A 20,100-nucleotide genomic window follows, 5' to 3' on the forward strand; every position below is an offset into this window, starting at 1 on the left:
ATACTCCTGCGTCCCCTAGTTCATACAGAAATTTAAAAGCCACCTGATGATAAATAATTATCTCTTGCAAAAAGCACACAGTTAAAGGTCCCCCCTAATATCCAAACAAATGCAACCCTGTCTGGAAAACAGTCAGACAGTTTGGTCCAGAAGCTGGCCTGAGCTACACTGGGGTCATATATACCTACCTCCATCTACCAATGGAGAGCCATCCAACCAGCCCCAAAACAGTGCATAGTGACCATCGACATCAGTCTTGGCAGTTTCAACTTTAAGTTAGGGGTGGGCGGAATTTGCGTAGACGCGCTACGCAAAGCTCTGCGAAACAGTAAAAAATCTCCGCAAGAACATAGAGTTCCGCGAACACGCGGAATTGCTTGTTCTACCCGTTTGCGATGCTTTTTTCCTGTTTGCGAACACTGTTTGCGTACTCGGTGGGGAAATATCTCATGAACATGCATATTGAAAGCGCGAACAAGAAAAAATTCCGCAAAGCCGCGGACCGCGAAATTCTTGGCACTTCCGCGTTCACCGCGGAACGCGAAATTACCCAAATTCCGCAAATTCCGCGAGCGGAACGTAATTTATCGTCCAGGCCTACTTCAAATGGAACTCTAGCCCTGATACAAATTGCCACTCCTCTAGCATTTGCAGGGAAGCTAGTTTCAAACAAGAGACCCAAACACGTGTTGCGAAGTTTAGATTTCACTCCCTGAGCCAGTAGATGAGTTTCTTGCAACAGAGCTATATGTGTTGTCCACTGGACCAAAGTGGAATGTATTTTGTAACTTTTATGGCAGGAATTCATCCCCCTGACATTCCATGTTACCAGTTATTCTGATCCAAGAAAAGTGTAGTTGGAAGTAGGACGGGATTGTGCAGTACATGCTTGCTAGTTCCGGGTGGAGCCAGACTAAACAAGTATATCATCCCCTACAGAGTATTTGATGTCTTGAGATCAGAAACAATTTTGGTGAAGGATTCCCCTGCATAAAACAACCGCCACCATCCAAACTAAGGGGAGCAGCCCAACATATAACCACACAAAGGTTAGTTCCTCGGCTAGGCCTAAGCAGGGGAGCATGTTATAGATCGGGTAAGGCCTAAGAGCTGAGAAGCTATTGGGCTTGCTCGATTAACAATTTAAAGAACAGAGAGATCAACATCTTAACCAACACAGCCTGTGGAGAGAACTTCAGTAATTAAAACAAAAAGAACCTAGCCCCTGCGGTGGCAGCTGTGCTGCTAAATTGCACTCGGCAGGCAATAATGGTAAGTCAGCACCTATGCAATGATAGTATAGAGGAAACTGCCCCAGGCAAGTTTATATCCCCACACTTCAGAACATGTCTTAAAGGAGGAAGGGTTAAGAGCCCCCAGATAAGGAAAGCTAAGGCAAGTAAGCTGTTGTTTATGCCATAATTATCAGTGTCTTCGTTGTAGCCAAATCTACTGCTGCTGAGAAGGCCTCATCACAGGGAAGGGGGGATCCTGACAATGATAATCAATGAGTGGTGGATAAATCCTGTAGCAATGCCAGTGATTCTGCTGCATGATCTCTGTTCTATCCAAGCCTGAGATGGAAGTGGGCCCCTGGGATGCTGACTCTGGGGGCACAGTTTCCGCACCATCGCCAAGACTTTTCTATATGTGAACCTAGGATGATGGAACCAGGGAAGAGGGAGGCACTGGGCCCTCCCAAGCCGCCAGCCAGTCACAGGTAGACTCCGGATCTGTACAAAAATGGGAATTCTGGTCGGTTGTAACCCATAGTTTAGCAGGAAACAGTAGAGAGTACTTATATCCCAAGGAGCACAGCCTCATCTAAACCTGCATGATGGAAGAGCAAATGCATTGAACAGAAAGGGTGTATTCAGAAAAAAGTTATGACTTTTGCATTATCGATGAGTATGAAATCCTTTCTCTGGGCTTCAGATAGTATCAAATCCCAGTCTTTGAAATTGAGCAGCCGTGCAATCAAAGATCTCTGTGGTGAGGCAAGAGGCAGGTGATGAACTGGAACTCTCTGGGCCCTCTCAACAACATAACAGGAGGACAAGATCTGGGCCACTAGTTTCCGCAAACAAACTTCCCTATACATTGTGGTGGATTGCCTCCTTCTGTTCCCTCTGGGGCACCTTTCAAGGTGAATATTATTGGGGTGGGAACGCTCCTCTGTTTTGTTACGTCTGTCCTCCAAATTCCGAAGGCGTTCCAGCACATGGTGAGTGCGCTCTGTCAAGTCTTCGGTGCAAGATTTAGAGTGTCAATGGCTGCTGTATTTGAGGCTACCTTCTCTGAGAGGTTCCATTGGTTTTCATGGAGAAGTATGAAGTCTATAATCAAGGAATCAACCTTGGCCACCAAGGCGGCTCCAGAATTCATGATCGCTGCTAAAAGAGTGTCCATTGTTACTGGCTGTGGCAGAGGGGCATCTTTGGGGTAGGGTTCCAGTGAAGCCATGCGTTCAGGGCCAGCAGCCAGTCCCTGAGTGCTTCTACATGCTCCATGTTTTCTACCCATACAAGGTACGGCCCTCTAGACATCAGGCAGCAAAGCGTGATTCAGCAAAGTCACTGTCCCTTGGTGTCCTAGTCCCAACTGTAATTCAGTTCTCTGCGGTGACGTCCAAGAACAGTGCAGAGGACACAAGCAGTCAGGGACCACCAGGTATGGGACTGATTGGCAGGAAACAATGTTGAACTATGTTGAGGACCAATGAAAGGTCAAAGTACAATGAAACCGGCCTACTCAGTAGATGTGCTCACAAGTCTGTAGCTGCACTAATGAACAATTCATGCAGCCCTTGTGGTGGAGTCAGGACTGCCTCATCCCATGTGTCATTCAGTACAGGGCTCAGATGGACCAAATGTCAAGCGGACTAGGGTCTAACAAAGAAGGGAAATATGTCCTGAGGGGGCAGGTGGAAATCGCTTGCTAAGCTGCTTGGTGCCTTCAGTAGTCATCTAGCACTGGCCAGTCCTGATGGCCACTGGAGGAGGGGGTAGCCCCAGGTACAGTGGCCATCTGCACTCTGCAGCTTCCTCTATGACCCAGTGGCCTATTATAGTACTGCCCACCTCTCTGATGTCTCATATGGGGCCAGTGCAATATGCCAAGGGGGAGCAGAGGGGAAAACACTCATGATACTGTTGGGTGCCTCCCATGGCCTCCTGAGACCAGCCAGTTCTGCCAATCACTGAGCGGAATGGCACTGCAAGCTATGCACCAGGCTTCTAGCATGAATACTCCCGGGGGTTTGAGGAGAAGGAAGACCCAGGCACCAGCCCATGCACTCCACGCGGCCCTTCCTTAATGGCCCATCAGTCTCGAGTAAGGAGTGTTTGGGCTCTCCAGGGTGCATTGCAGGAAGTTTCCTGTGCGGATCTCGCTCTTCTGGCACAAAAGCCGGGCACTCCTGAGCCGCTCAGGTGGTGCGGCCCAGCCATGTGATCACAGGTCTCAAATCCTCAAACCCATGAGGAATCCCGATCAGCAAAAATGGGCAGCCCGTGTGACTGTCTGCACCCCAGAGATATGCATGAGGGCTGGGTGGTGCAAATGGATCTCCTTGTGGCCCATAGTTTGCAGGAGTTAGCAGTTCATTTAAATCTCTCCAAAGCTGCTGCTGCTGCTATGTTCGGTAACTCAGCCCTGCCCTGCATAAAGTCACACTTAATATTGTGCTGCTTCAAACATAATTGAATTTGCTGCTGTTTTAACCACACTGTTTGACAAAGATTGGTATACAGATAACATGAACTATTATTCTCTCACATACCATACTCCAGGAACAAACTATATGCCAAACATCTGCATGTTCCAGCTTGAGTTGTTATATAATTCCAATTCCACCACAAGCTTTACAATGCCATTAACAACCCCTCCACACTTCGTCACTCGTCAAACATATCATATTAGCTGTAAATTGTGCATGTTAAACCTGACAGTCTTACGGTGGTCTTTCCCCCAGCTTTTTGCCTACCTCTCTCCCTCCATTTTTCTGATATCGTCTTTGCTGGTATTAGGACTCTGTGCACTTTACCACTGCTAACCAGTCCTAAAGTGCTTGAGCTCTCTCTCCTAAACATGGTAATATTGGTTCATCCCTAATTGGCAAATGTAATTTACTTCCAAGTCCCTAGTAAAGTGGTACCCCCTTGTACCCGGGGTTTGTAAATTAAATGCTACTAGTGGACCTGCAGCGCTGATTGTGCCACCCACTTAAGTAGCCGTTTAACCATGTCTCAGGCCTGTCAGTGTAGGGCCTGTGAGTGCAGTTTACACTGGTGTGTCAACCTGGCAAAATAACCCTTTTTCTTGGCCCAAACCTTCCCTTTTTATACATATGTCATCCCTAAGGTAGGCCCCGTAAACCTACAGGACAGGGTGCAATGTATATACAAAGTGGAACAAAGCTCTTAAGTTCATTTTTCACTACTGCAAGGTCTATCTCTCCCATAGGATAATATTGATATTACCTTAATATATTTTGTAAGTGTAATTTCCAATTGGGAAGAGATAGGACCTCCAAGTTTGGTGTCTGAAATAACACTTTAAAAACACAATTTATGATTAAGTCAGATTTTAAATTGCAATTCTGAAAATGCCACTTTTAGAAAGTTGCAAAAAGAGCAATTGATGGACAGAATGCAGAACAATGTCATACATTCACCCCAGTAAAGAGATCTGGGTCTAAATCCATCGTTTTTTTGCTCACCATGCAATTCCAGTATGGACCCAGCCATATGCAAATCAGTCTTGACCCTGCGCCCAATGGGAACAGTCCAGCCCGAACTGCCAGGCCGGGTCCTACCTGGACTGGAAAAAAGCATCCTAGGACCGGTTTTGTGGCTTCACCCCTCATCAGCCAGGATAGCTTGCCTCCAGTGGCATGGAGAACACGTCTTGGCATACCCGTCTCACTCAGGGTGACAAAGGCAAAAAGAACAATTGATGGACAGAATGCTGAACAATGTCAGACATTCACCCCAGTACAAGATCTGGGTGGCGTAGTGGGCAAAAGAACAATGGATTTGACCCAGATCTCTTGACTAGGGGAGAATGTTTGAATCATTAAGCATTCCGTCCATCATTTGTTGCATTTACACTTTTTGCCCTAAGTGGGACAGGTATGCTCAGACGTGGGTCCCTTGCTCACTGTGCCAATGGATTCAAGCTAGCCTGGCTGATGAAGGTTGACATACCCCAAAACCAGATTAAATGAAAAGAGAACCACACAATGATTCATTACATTAATAAACAAGTATAAAGTTCTCCAGTCTCAGACGACCAAGTCAAAGAACACTTCTCTCAGGACGTACATACACATTGCATGCATGTGGCTCAGCTAGAGAACTTTCTTTGACATCAGTGTGAAAATCATAATCCTGATGATACATTCTACACATATCAGTGAAATATTGAGAGATGTTTTATGAACTGGATTCTATATTGATTGTTGTTTTTTATCCAGCCATTTTTCAATATCGTCAATTACTTGCACAGCAGCTTTTGGAATGCGTGTTCCTGGGCCAAATATGCTTGAGACACCAGAGGCAAAAAGAAAATCATAGTCCTGGGGTGGTATAACACCTCCACAAATTACAAGTATATTGGGACGTCCAAGACCACTCAGCTCTTTAACAAGCTTGGGTACCAGTGTTTTATGACCTGCAGCCAGTGTACTCCCACATACACAATAGTTCTAAAAACATATGTATTTATTATATAACACTATCTAGTATGTTACAGTATCTCCTACACGGAGATAGACACAAAGCATACAATACCTAAGCACAGGAACGACAGTAAATAGCACTAATACATAGTGGGCCCCAGGTCCTCAAAAACAAAACATATCACACACACCAGCACAACAAGATCTTCAAAGCACAACACGTCAAAATACCATCACAAAATACAAACATACACCCACCTTTCAAACCACACAAAGGAACAAGCTCCAATGCCAAGCTTTCTCTCTTCCACCACACCTAACACAGGTACAGTAACACAGCACTCTCTTCTAACCGCCTCTCATCCATTGGACAATTTAGAACCTTACTACATGACCCGCATGCTTCACCACCACCCCTGACTCATACACCTTCAGCCATAGACACACGCAAACAACATAAGCTACGTGCCACACCTCACAACTTTGCTTCCCCATGTCTACTGCACAACAATGTTACACCACGAAAACAACACAGCACACCAACTCACTCTCAAACACCATCTCCACCACATACACACGCAGACCCATAAAAATGCCTTCTTAGCATGCTGGATGAGGAACATGATACAGAACAGCTACACACTTGCTATCCTAATAAAGCTAATGCCAGCACTAAAAACACACCTGCTACAAACACATACAATACTGTTCACTCTACTACAAAACAAAGTCTCACTATCACCAAAGGCCATTCTCTAAACTGTTTACTAATAAATGCTCAGTCCCTCTCTTAAAACAAACATCACATCTACGACCTTCTCACAGATGCAAAACCAGACATACTATTCATAACTGAATGATTGTTGGGAAATGATATGGCTCCAGTCCTTCATGAAGCCATTCCTCTAGGCTATCAAACTATCAACCAAAATCGTATAGGCAAAAAATGTGGTGGTCTAGCTGTTGTGTTAAGGGTAAACATTACATATCACTAAAGTTGATGACATCCCCATAAAGAATTGTGAGGCTCTTCTAACAAGATGCAATACTACACCGTCTTCATCCTGTAACTTCATGCTCCTTTACAGACCTCCACCTAGCAAGGCGACATTCCCAGACACACTTCTAGACACAGTTTCAAACCTGATAACAATACACTCTAACTTATGCATTCTGGGTGACCTCAACATTTGGTTTGACAAACCCAATATGACCCATCCAAAAACAATAATCACTGGCCTAGAGGCACTGAACCTGCATCAGATTGTCCACAAACCCACACACATTGCTGAACATATCCTAGATGTCCTTTTTGCTAATACTGAACTAGTTACCTTTCAAACTATAACTCCAGTCACATGGTCAGACCACCACTTGCTTGCTTTCCAACATAAAACAAGACTAAGGGACTCACCTAAAACTAGTTTACATCCATCCACCTATCGGCCGTTGAACAAACTCAATTTGGAACACTTAGAAACACAACTAACATCAAGTAAAAATCTGCAAACAATAACTGCGGTTCAAACTCTATATTAGTGACTACAGGAAGCTTTTGACATTCTGATACCACTCAAAACCACACAACATAACAAAAGAAAAAAAGCGCCTTGGAGAATTTTAGAAATAAAAGACATAAAAGAACAAATTAGAAAGCTGCAACGTACCTGGCTCAAAACAAACGCCAAACAAGACAAACTTCACCTACAAAAAATTACCAGATTATACAAGTCAGCTATCCAAAGAGCTATGAAAAGGTACTAATCAGACAGAATTCAAAATTCTAAATGTGCAAATAAAGAATTCTATAAAATTCTCAATGAATTTCACAAACCAAATTGCCTAGCAGGAACTCATCCTGTTACTCAAGATTTCACAGACAAACTGGCAAATCATTACACAGACAAAGCAGGCACATTGAACTCGTACTTAAAACAGAAACAAAGCACCAGCACTAACCCCTGTACAAAACAACAATCCAAGAATACTCTAACCCAGCCTCTCTGTTCCTTCCAACACATCTCACACGATGAATTTATGGACCTGGTCAAAGCAAGCAGGCATGCCGGCAGCCCTTCTGACCCTTGTCCACCACGAACTTTCAAGACAATTCTTTTAACAACCTCTGCTGCCACTCCAGTAAGAAGAATCATCAACGATTCCTTAACTACCGGAATATTTCAAGAAGAACTAACAAAATCACACATAAGACCTTTACTGAAGAAAACAATCTTGGACCCACTGAACCCTGACAACTACAGACCCATTACAAATGGACCTTTCCTGGGCAAACTGATAGAAAGAGCAGCGTTCGCCCAGATGTCACAATTCATCGAAGAGAATGACATACTCTCAAACTTCCAAACAGGAGTCCGTCCTGGAAGAGGCACTGAATCTGCCCTCCTTGCCATCTGAGATGAACTGAAGAATACAGTTGACTGCAGCGGGGTTTCTGCGCTACTCCTCCTGGACCTCTCGGCTGCCTTTGACACAGTTGACCATCACACTCTGAAACAAAGACTCTATGAAGCCGGCATAGAGGGAACTGCTCTAGACTGGATCGCGTCCTACCTTCGAAACAGAACTAATGTCATCCATACCCCAACTTTCTCGTCCAAACCATACTCCACAAAAGCAGGGGTCCCTCAAGGTTCTATCATCAGCTTTTCAACATCTACATGAAGTCATTACCGGTACTGATCAATCAATTTCACCTCACGTGCTATAACTGTGCAGATGATTCTCAAATACTCCTTCAACTGGAATACCACAAAGACATTGAAAAATCCCCAATTTTCAGCTGTCTCAGAGCCGTGGATCAGTGGATGACTTGGAGCCATCTCAAATTGAATGCTTCAAAAATGGAAATACTCTTGTGTGGCGATTTGAAACATTATGACCTGCTTGCCATCTGGCCTGATGATCTGGGATCACCACCTAAAGTATCGAAGGAAGTAAGAAACCTCGGAATGACCATGGACTCCAAGCTGTCGATGAATGCCCAAGTGGACAAACTAGCAAGATCAAGCTTTGTCACTATAAAAACGCTGCAACAAATTTTCCCTCATTTGGGATTTCCACACAAGGTTCAAGCTGCCATCTCCCTTGTTCTGTCCAAACCCGATTACGCCAATAGCCTCCACCACGGATCACCTTTAACGACCATGAAAAGACTACAACGGATTCAGAACTCGGCTGCCAGACTACTCTTGCATATCAAAGCACATCTCACCTGCCTTGAAAGCCCTGCATTGGTTACTGATTGCCAGAAGATCCACGTTGAAGCTACTTTGTATCACCCACAAAGCAATACATGGAATGGGACCGCTCTTCAGCAGGAATAAAATCCCCAAACACATTCAACAAAGGAACCTATGCTCTAAAGAGGCATCTCGCCTCAAAATCCCAAGATACAAGAAAAAAACCATGGGTGGCACAACCTTCTCTGTTCAAGCAGCCAAACTATGGAACTCTTTAGTCCCCAACATAAGATCCACCAACAACTACCTTAGCTTCAAAAAAACTACTCAAGAATTGGCTCTTCCCCACATAAGCACCATACGCAAACAGAAATTTACAGCATATTCCTCTGTATGTAAGCATTTATTTTCACTATAGATATGTACCTATCTGTGTGTATTGCTTTGTATAAACATGTAGAATAATTATGTTGTTGTACATAAATAAATAAATAAAAATCATATTTGGTCTACAAGTACTTACTTCCATTGTGCATCTATGTACCTTCCATGTACTTGGATCTGTGTGTCTGTTACCTTTCTCCTGAAAAAGCATATCCAATGCACTACCCTATTTCTCATCCTGTACCTCTATCAATATCTTTAATCTATATATACTTACCTCCTTTATGCATCTATATACTTTCAATGTACTTATGGTTCTATATATTTATCACTTTCTTCTAATTTAGCATTGCAAATGCACTACCCTATTTCTCAGCATATACTTCTCTCAATATATCCTCTGGGCCAACCTTCTGACTCATCTCACACTTCTTTCTACTACTCTTTCCAATGCACTACCCTATCTATCACCCTATACATCTATCAATATATCCTCTACATCCACACTCTCATTTATCCCAAACCCCATACCACTACTATGATCCCCAAAATAACCCTTTCTAGACCCTCTCCTACTCTACCCCTCCTTGCATCATCTGACACCTCTTTTTACTATACAAATTCCCCAAAACAAACCTTTATAAACTCTCCCCTCTGACTCTTCCCCTTCAAAACCCCTTTTTACTCATACAAAAGCCTCCTTCTACTGCTATGACCTCAAAAAACAAAAAGAAATCTCACTCTTCTGTCCCTCCACTATTCTTTTAAATCAAAATAACAGAATAACATGTTCACTTCTCAATTTCCATATTCCACTAAACTAATTCACCACTAATCCTTTTATTGGTTCCAGAGTAGCGCGCTACTCGCCAATGAAGCGTTTCAACATCCCATCAGGGTTACCAGCACTATATAAATGCAAACCTTTTCCCTTTTCTACCCCTCCCCAACCCTTCTCAATACAAATAACTGACTAACGTATCCACCACTCAATTTACTTTCATGTTTCGCCATACTAATTCAACTGTAATCCTTATGGGTTCCAGAGTAGCGTGGTACTTGCCAATAAAGCGCTTCAAAACCCCATCAAGGTGTAGCAAGCGCTATATAAATACAAACCTCTTTCCCTCTTCTATCTCGCAACCTACCCTTCTCTATCCAAATAACTGAATAACATATCCACCACTAAATGACTTCATACTTCACTATACAAATTTTCAACACTAATCCTTTATGGGTTCTGGAGTAGCGTCCTACTCGCCAGAAAAGCACTTCAACGCCCATCAGGGGTAACAGGTGCTACATGAATGCAAACCTTTCTTCCCTTTCATCCCTCCGCTACCCTTCTAACTCCAAATAACTGACTAATATCCACCACTCAAATTACTTTCATATTTCACCATACTAATTCAGCACTAATCCTTTATGGGTTTCCGGAGTCGTGTGCTTCAACACCCCACCAGGGGTAACAAGCGCTATATAAATAGAAACCTTTTTTCCCCCTGTTCTATCCTTCTGCTATCCTTCAGCTATCCTTCCGAATCCAAATAACTGACTAACCTATCCACCACTTAAAATTTACTTGCATGTTTCACTATACTAATTCAACACTAATCCTCTATGGGTCCCTGAGTAACGTGCTACTCGCCGAAAAAGCGATTTGACGCCTCGTCAGGGGTAGTAAGCCCTATATAAATGCAATTACAACACAATACAATACAATATAGTAAGAAAGTGGTATAGGAACCACGACTCGAGTCAGGATGATTTCAAGAGTACCTAGAATCACTGGGACCCCAAGGAACCATACAAGGGGAGTAGATAGGAACCCCATGGAGGACGGGTGCAGTGTGGGAACATGACCGCGTGCTCAGTACAACTCTATGTAAAAGTCGCGTTTTGAGTTTTAGAGATTAAGGACCCTTCTCAGTGTGCTACGAAGAAACCCCATGGGATACAGAAGGTTGTAAAGCCACCCCACCCGTGGATGCCAAAGTACCCAAGTTACCTACACCCAGGGAAGCCGAGTGCATAGGTGTCGGAAACCGCCGTCGAACCCAATGGAGGACATCGAAGAAGAGCCGCTGCTGGAAGGGAGGAGAATGGCGGTTGGAATCCAAACATGGGTTCTCGTTGAAAAGTACCAGAAAGCAGAGGGGACAGAGTCTGGGTCACTTGGGAGTGACCAGGGGCTCGGTAGAAGAATGCCCACCGATGTTGGGTGCTTCAGGATAGTTGACGGTGACCTTGACTCTGCAGCTGTGGGGACCAGGTGACGTTGAGGACAACCAGTAGCTGGATGCTAGCTGTCCCATGAAGGATGTTGAGTGCTGAGGGGTTGGTGTCAGGCGGGAGCACCAACAAGCCTTGGCATCGACAGCCCATGCAGAAGGTCAAGGAAGTGTACGGTTCAGACCAGCAAGGTCCAGGAGACTCACCATACATAGGAGAGTCAGGGCAAGCCTTAAGCTACCAGGGGAGCCCAAGAAAAGCAAAGTTGACCCTCAAATGGACCCACAGGTCGGAGGCACAGGAGTCGCAAGAGGACCTCAAGCAGCTTCACAAAACAGCAAGCCACAGAGCACTCGGTGTGAGGTGGATGAAGATCTTTGTGCAGAAAGTTGCCAGGGGTTGGGGCTGCTCGGAGTTCAATGCACTTGTTAAAGAATTGCAAACAAGCACATGCACTTGCAAAAGTATCTGGTGCACAGGGGTTCAGTTATTGCAGCCCCCACGAGGGATTCTGACCTCAAACTTCGTTAGAGGAAGCTTGGGCCTCGAGGGATGTGAAACCCAGTGTTTCTGGACTCTTCGGAGTCTGTAGGAGCTCGGGATCAGCAGACCGGTCAGTAGTATTGCGGTGCCTGCGAATGCAGGGGAGTGACTCCTTCACTCAAGGGAGATTATATTCAGTTGTCTTTGATGCTCCACAGGTTCCACACCGATCCTTTATGGTGCACAGGCACAGACGATGCAGCAGACTGAGAGGGAGACGGAGTCAGGCCCAAACAAAGTCCAGCGAAGTTCAGAGTGCCTAGACCGCCGAAGTGTCCACAACAAATCTAAGGTCCTACAGCCAGGTAAGCCCTTAATTACCCACGGGAGAGGGTTGGAAAGAATCAGGGGACCCTCCCAGGGGAGGATCTGGACTGGGGAGAAGTTACTCATATGTCCAGTTTTATGCCAGAGCAGACTGGTTTGAACTGGACACCAAATGTGCCCCAAATGTAGATTTTCAGTCATTGGCAAGCGCACCTCCCAGCCCTAATACACTAAATCCTGTCTGGGAGGTGGTCACACCTCCTTGTGACAAGATGCCTAATATGCCCCCTTCCCCTGCTCGAGCTTGACTGAGCAGCAGGAGGGCAGAAATGTGTCAGCAGCAACCATTTTGCACTGTCCAGAGTTAGAAGGCTAGTACCGGGAAAACCAGGGACCCCACTAAGCCTGCCTGTGAGGGGTGGAATCATACCTCCCACACCGGTTACCGGTGTGGCGGTATGATTCCAACATGTTTGACACCAAACAGGATAGGGTTTGTTTCAGCCGTTTTAGAGTTGGTCATCACGAGGTCGCGTAATGCCCCTTTCTCTATAGTATATGCCTGCTTCACTGACAACCCCAGAGAATGGACTCCGTGGGGTGCAGGGGTGTCCTGCTCATATAGGGGCACCCTCTCACTTAGAACCAAGCACCCTGCCTTCCTGATTGTAATGGCCTGCTATGGGGTTTTAAGTGCAGTGACCCTTAGATATAGTAAATCTATATCTTAAGTAAGTGGTGAATGCACCAACTTACACAGGCCGCAATGGCAGGCCTGTAGTTCCATTTTGCATGGCCTCTCATGGGTGGCATAATACATGCTTCAGCCCATGGGAGGCTTCTGGGTTACCTATGCCCTGGGTACATGTGTACTATATACCAGGGACTGACAAGGGTACCCCAGTATCCAATCTGGAGTGTACCTAAGTACATAACTGTGAGAAGTTGGCTTGGCATATGCTGGTCACTAGTTATAGTGGCCACCTTGCACCAGTCCAATTCGACTCTTATGGTAGATAGGTTTAAGACAACCTTTTAAAGAAAGCTATCCTAGTGGTAGCTGTGGAGAGCAGCCTTCAGGCTAAGTCTCTGAGGAATGTAAAGCAGCTTGTTTTACCTTATAATCTCTTGAATTACCAAATGAAAGGACACCACACAGGTATATATATCAAATATATATGTATTTATTTCTAGACACACTCTACTAATCTCTTTATGAGATTAGAAGTCAGGAACACATTCAAATATCAACGTTTCACAATAAGTTAAGCACAAATATGGCTGGGGCCTTATGGGCGTACCAGACCATATACTAAAAAAGAGGTTTAGGAAAGCCGACTTGCAGAGGGACAAGGCCTAGGGCCTGTAGAATCGCTGGGGCTTCACTAATGCAGCAAAAGCAGGTAAGTAAAAGACCCACGGGAGACGCATGCAGTGTGAGAACACAGCCGCGGGTTCCCTATTGATTTCAATGGAGCAAGTCGCGGTTGGATTTTTGAAGTTTTAGGGTACTTCGAGGAAGTCTACAAGCAAGCCACTTACAAGGTAAGTAATTCGAGGGAAAACACACACTAGGGCACCGGAGTGCATGAGTTACCTCATAGGTGTCTTACCTCATAGGTGTCTTTTGGTGTCGGGTCACGTCGCTGTTTTCTATGGAAGGGACTTCGGGCTCCGGCGGGAGTTGGAACGTTTGCGACCGTTGATTCAAAGTTTTGGTGCCTGCCAAGCAGGGGAGTCACTCCAAGGGAGATTCTTCCATCTTCCTTAGGTAGTGGAACATCGAAGGACCAGGATTCTTCTTGTAAAGCATCGTCCAGGGATATCTAGTTTGCAATGGCAAGGGTTCCCTATCTTATACTAAAAGAAAGAGAGGGACTAGCTTTATGACCACTCCTCTGGGAGGATCAGGGTAGGGGGTGGTTACACCCACTTCCCTTTGTCCAGTTTCGCGCCAGAGCAGGGACAAGTAGCCCCTGAACCGGTTTGAGCTGGCATATGCACAGAGGAGCCTACTGCCCCCCAGTGCAGGACTTCAAAGAACTCTAGGAGTGCACCCACCCAGCCCCAATACACTAAATCCTGTCTGGAAGGTGGTGACACCTCCCTGTGACAGGATGCCTATTGTTGGGCCTCCTCCACTGCGAGTTTCAGTCAGCAGCAGGAGGGCAGCCCAGTGTCTGTGCTGGTGGCATCCATTTTGTGATGCCAGGGCTCTTTCAGATTTCTACTGTGTTACCACAGTAGGTACATGTCGTCCCCTCTAGAAGGGTGGGATCATACTCCCACACCAGTTACTGGTGTGGGGGTATGATTCCAAGTTGTTTGACACCAAACACAACATGTTTTGATGCAGTCATTCCAAAGTTAGCATTTACCGGTAGGTTATAATTCACTTAAGAGTATATGGTTTAACCGCATGCACAAACAGCCACAGAGAATAGACTCTGCCAGCTGCAGAGGGGTCCTGCTCATGCAGAGGCAACCCCTCACATTGTAAACCAAGCACCCTGCCCTCAGGATTGATAGGGCCTTCCTTAGGGGTGATTGATAGGTTTATATGTGTGTGTATGGTGAGATATATGAACCTTTACCTCAGTGAGGAGTGCTAACACTACCTCACCCAGGCTGCAGTAGCAGGCCTGTGGTGTCAGATTTAGTATGCTTCCCAGGGGTTGCATAATACATGCTTCAGCCCCTGGTAGGCCTGTGAAGTACCTATGCCCTTGGTACCTAAGGTACCATATACCAGGGGCTCATAAGGCACCACAGTATCCAATCACTAGTGCATCTAGTATGCCCAAAGTTGTTTAGAGAGAACAGAGAGACTGGGTCCCTGATTAGCAGGGACCCAGCCAGACTATAGCCAGAAACCAGTGTTAACATCAGAAAAAAGTGGGGGCAACATAAGTGCAGATCCTACTCTCATACAATAGCATAATAGTTTAGGGAGAAAGCAGACAGACTGGGGTCGTGATTAGCAGGATCCCAGTCAGAGTAGTCAAAAACAGTATTACATTCAGCAAAAAGTGGGGGTAACCATAAGAAGCAGATCCTACTTTCCTACACCCCCTGTAGTGAGTCTGGAGCCAGGGCAGGAAGGGAGGACCTCTGTGAACTTCAAAGACCCTTCTTTGAAGTCTCCCCCTCCTCAAAGGCCCAATTGGGTACAAGTACTGGACCTCTGACCTGTGGCCACTCCACAAGGAAGAAGAACTTCTGTGCTACTGATGAGACTACCACTCTGCTGGACTGCTGTTTGTTGGACTCCTGCCTTGCTATGTTACCCTGCTGTCTTCTGCTCTCTTTCTTGCCTAGGTGAGAAGGATTGGACCTGCATCACTTGAGCCAAGAGTGATTCCAAGGGCTAGCTGACTGCCCTCCTGATCTGAAGTCTCAGGGAAATAAAATACTTCCAATGCTCCTGTTACAACACCTGAACTCTGCAATCTGTGAGTCTGCCATGCCAAGTGGTGTCACCCCAGTCCTGGATACTTGGAAGTGGGCCTAAGGTGTTTGCTCCAGTGGAACCGATGCATCTCTGCTGCAAGAGCTGAATCGAAATATTGCAGCTGTTGCAGGACAGGACCAGCACATTACCCTCTGAACTAGCGCATCACCGGAACCACCGCTTCAAAACCAACACATTACTGCCACCGCGTGGCAAAGATAGACACATCACCTCTACTGTGTAGAGAAACTCGGCACATCGCCTTCGGAACCACTGCATCTCGGAACCAGTGCATTGCCTTTGGAACTGATTCATCACCACTGTTGTGTGGAGAAAATCACTGCATCACCCCTACTGCAAGGGGGAAAATCACCACATCACCTCTGCTGTGGGATCGACATTGAGGCTTGGGTGCACCCCACATCTTCTTTGATGCAACCAGGATTAAGGTACTTTTGTTTAACAAGCCTCACTGGGTTCCTGCATCTGGCCTGTGCTCCATCATGCTCGGCCTGAGCTTTTGACTTTGTCCTGGTCCGGCGTGGCCAGATATTCCAAATAAGTACTCCTTGCTTGTTAGTGCTATTTTACAGTTTAATCTTCTAAAATTCATATCTCAAGCTCTACTTATTGGATTTTTGTCGTTTTTGTTTTGTTTTATTTATTAACTTAAGTTCTTTTTTTCTAAATTGACGTGACATCTTTTTGTGTGGTGTTTTCACAGTTTTACGGTTTTAAGTGTTTCACAAATACTTTACACATTGCCTCGAAGTTAAGCCTGATTGCTGTGGGACAATCTACCAGAAGGTGAGCAAAGGTTAATTTAGTGTTGCCTGTCCCTTAAACTGACTTGGACTATAGCTCCTATTTGACTAAGGGCTACACACCCAGTCAACCAACAACCCAATTTTAAACAGTGCTGAGACCGCAGAAATGCACTATATTTACACAGATCTGGTGCCTTACTGCTGCTTCCTAGTGCATGCACACTGTGTGCTGCCTAGCTACAATAAAGGAAGCCTTGCACCATGCTGTAAGGGTGCCTGCGTTACACAGAGGTTTGTTTTTTTGTGCAGGAAGGGATACCTTCCTTCACAAAAACAATTCTTAAAAACATTTTCCTCTTTCAATGGGTTCACTGACAGAATATCGACGAAAAAATATAGTAGAAAAATATATTGAGGACAAATTTTTGAATATGAAAAAATCAACTGCCTATGCTTAAAACGGTAAGTACAAAAATATCCCCCCAAAAAATATTGTTTACAATAATATAGTTGTATCAAATATCGATTTTTAAATATATATATATTAAAATAATAAAATAAACATATATTAAATACTAACACTACTTTAGAAATATAAAATATATTTAAATGTATATTTTAACAAACATAACAAATAAACTTACTTATAAAAATTTAAACACACACCCATATATGTATATATGAACATACACATACATATATAAATAAACTAATATGTTAAATAATAATATAATTTAAGAAATCGTAAATGATATATTAGCAAAAATATATGTATACATATTTTAATATACAAAAAACATAAGATATTAAAAAAGAAAGAAAAAAGTAAACACATATTTTTTAAATGTAATTATAAATAATCTACAAACAAAAAATATTGACATATTTAAATATTATTATTATTATAAATCAAACACGTAATTATCTAAATTGCAACAACATAAAATACATTATTAAATATTAAAAAAAATACACATAAATTTCCCACTACATTAAAAAACAACATTTGTATGCAAAATAGATATAAGAACAAGTACTCCCAATTAAAACAACACAACAATAAAAATTATTTACATCACACAAAAATGAGATTTAATACACTAACTACAATAAATACGAATTTAATTAAAATATAATATTGGAAAATACTTCAAATTGCTATATTCCTAGTACAATTAACACAACAATAAATATAATTAACAAAAAAAAATATTCCCACTCCCGTCAGTGCAACAGTAGGGAAAGTGTTGGATTGCAGGGGGGTACAATTTACTATTCCCTCTCCAGTCAGTGCAACAGTAGGGTAAGTGTGTGGATTGTGGAATGGAAAAAATTAATATTCCCATTCCACTCAGCACAACTATAAGCAAAGTATGGGATTGCGGAGGGGAAAAATTTAATATTCCCACTCCAGTCAGTGCAACAGTAAGGAAAGTGTTGTATTGTGGAGGGGTAAAATTTACTACTCCCACTCCAGTCAGTGCAAGATTAAAAACAAGTAAAAAATCTTAAACAAAATTAAAATAATTTAAAAAGAGTAAATAAATTAAACAATATGTTGAATAGAAAATAGAAGTATATTTATTATTAAAAATGTCAAATTAATATATTTCCCACCCCATACTCCTACAAAACCTACAACCCACAACTAAATTTCAAAAAAATTACTTGCCCAATTAACATCATTATTTATCAATTAACCCCATAGCTGCTAGAACTTCCCCCCCCCTTCCTACTGTGCTAAGCCTTTTTTTGGGTATTTGGGTTGGTTCGCGCTTAGGCTCCTTTTGTCCACATAAGGTATCCACACCAAATTTGCATACTTTTCTTCCAACATCTTGAGGATTCTAAAGGCACTCAGGGTTTGTGGATACCCCTGGAGTGGACCAAGAAATTGGCCTAAATACAGATCATTTTAGTATTTGTTAGAAAAAATTAGAAACAAGTGCTGCAGAAGAAAGCATCTGTTTTTCTCCTGAAAATGGTATCAACAAAGAGCCTTGGGTGCTAAAATCACCAGCTTTCTAGCTTTCAGAAACAGGCAGGCTTTTGTCAGAAAACCAACATTTTCTACACAGTTTAGGCATTTTACTGGGGCATAGCCTATTTTTCCTAGTTTTTGTGCTTTCAACGTCCTTCCAGTTAGTGGTAGAAATGGGTATTAAAGCAATAATGGATCACAAAGAACTATACATTTTGGTAAAATAGACAGCATTCTGAATTCAGCAAGGGGTCATTTTTGTAGATCCTTCAAGGTTTATCTATACAAACTAACACTTGAAACAAACAAACATTTAAATTGACTTCTTCTAAACATGGCAGATGTTGGAAAGCAATATCTCATTATGTCTGCTGGACTCTTCTGGTTGCGGGAATATATAGGACTTGTAGGTTTACTGTGAGACCGGCCTCGTGGCGTGGACCCTCCCGACCAGCAAGTCACACTACAACCATGCCGAACCTCGTGGGCACGGCCTTCCGGCTTCCGTGGACCAACATCCCGAGGGCCGAACAGATCCCCAACACGCATGCCCGGCCGAGGGAGAACGAAACCCCCCCCCCAAACCAGACCGAGAGGCGCCGACCCTGTCACACCTCTGGTCTCTTCCCCGAGGGAGGTTTCGATCGACCACCAGGCCCCCGGTGAGCGGACGCCTCTCCTGCTGGGCGTCTGGAGTCCCTCCCGGACACACCTGAACAGATCAAGGGGCTGAGCGACAGGAAACCCCGACACACCGCCCCCCAGGCACCAGACCCTCTCCGCGAGGACTCCGGACTTCAAAGAGGAGGGGGAGTATAACAAGGGGTGCTGAAGGGACGAGAGGCAGAGAAGACCTGGACTGACGAGAGCCTGCGGACTTGGTCGCGGCTCGATCGCTCCCCGAACAGAAGAACGCTACCCGAACTCCGAACCAACTGAGCCCTGCGGACGCTGTCCCGGCTCCCCGAACTCTGAACCATCTGAGCCCTGCTGACGCTGTCGCGGCTCCCCGAACTCTGAACCATCTGAGCCCTGCTGACGCTGTCGCGGCTCCCCGAACTCTGAACCATCTGAGCCCTGCTGACGCTGTCGCGGCTCCCCGAATTCTGAACCATCTGAGCCCTGCTGACGCTGTTGCGGCTCCCTGAACTAAGACCCTCCGGTGCCTGCTGAGTGACTCGCGGCCCGTTCCTCCAAGAGAGTCGGCAGCGATTGCCGAGAGAAGCAACATCCCCTCAGCTCGAGGATTGAGAGCTGGGCGCCGGATACCTCGCAGAGACACTGATTGAAAGACTGTCCCGCTACCCCTTTTCCCTCCATCACAAGATCGCTGCCGCTTGTGGCATTAATTCTGCACCTGCCTGACGGATCATAAAAATCCCTGATAACCACCGATAAAAGCTTATTATCTTACAACGATTTACTGTGTGGTGTCCCTCTATCCGAAGAAGAGAGTAAGCGTGGCGTGTGAGATCTTAGGTGCGAGACCCTTCCAGGAAGGGCCTCCCTGCTCTTGCTTGGCCTAACTCTGGGAAAGGTGGGCCTCAGGGTGGTCAGGAACACATTCCGCAGCCTCCCCGGGGAACGCCTTCCAA

The 20,100-nt window shown here is 44.6% G+C and overlaps 1 protein-coding gene across 1 annotated transcript in view; it reads right to left on the reverse strand.

Moving 5' to 3' along the window:
* LOC146796128 (uncharacterized) overlaps positions 1-20,100 on the reverse strand; it is a 237,040-nt gene that overhangs the window by 10,001 nt on the left and 206,939 nt on the right. The window lies entirely within an intron of this gene.

This window comes from Triturus cristatus, chromosome 10, assembly GCF_964204655.1.
Source record: "Triturus cristatus chromosome 10, aTriCri1.1, whole genome shotgun sequence".
Classification (NCBI taxonomy): domain Eukaryota; kingdom Metazoa; phylum Chordata; class Amphibia; order Caudata; family Salamandridae; genus Triturus; species Triturus cristatus.